Here is a 679-nt window from a genome sequence, read left to right as displayed (position 1 = left end):
TCTCGCTATCTTTATGTAATTTTTCCCGAATTAAATTCCAGCACTGATCGGCAACATCATACAATGAAGCGAGAGTAATCACGAATTAATTAACGATTCAATTCAAGGATGACGATGGCTTCATGTGCTTGTACAGCTTGTGTAGTAAATGTTTATCTCAAAAAGGAGGCTGGTTTTCTATCCCTGAGAGCTGAAGGCTAGTAGAATACTACCATTACAAAGGTGAAAAAGTTAAAAACCACTTAGAAGTAAATAGAAACCCACTCCCTCTCCCAAAAAATAAGGTAAAGAATTGAAAACCACATAGAGGTAAGTAGAAACCGCTCTCTCCCATAAAAGATGAGGTGAGTTAGTAACCACTTTCCCTCGAACAACAAGTAGAAACACTAAAAAAGAAAGGGTGAGGAAAAAAGATTAGAAGATTAGAAACCACATTCCCTCCTGCAATAGAGAAAATATGAACACTGGAGACGAGTAGAAACCGCTCTTCCTCCAAAAAGGGGGGAGGGAAGAAATAACATCAGAGAGAATTAGAAACCACACTCCCCCCCTCCTCATTTAAAAAGAGACTAGCTAGAGCTAGAAACCACTCCTCGCTTAAAAGAGGGTAGAGGGGACATTAAAGACCACTAGAAACCCGAACTGTTCCCCTCAAAAAAAGTACAAATGACTTTTACAA

This window comes from Penaeus monodon, chromosome 34 (assembly GCF_015228065.2).
Source record: "Penaeus monodon isolate SGIC_2016 chromosome 34, NSTDA_Pmon_1, whole genome shotgun sequence".
Classification (NCBI taxonomy): domain Eukaryota; kingdom Metazoa; phylum Arthropoda; class Malacostraca; order Decapoda; family Penaeidae; genus Penaeus; species Penaeus monodon.
This window is presented reverse-complemented; position numbering follows the sequence as displayed.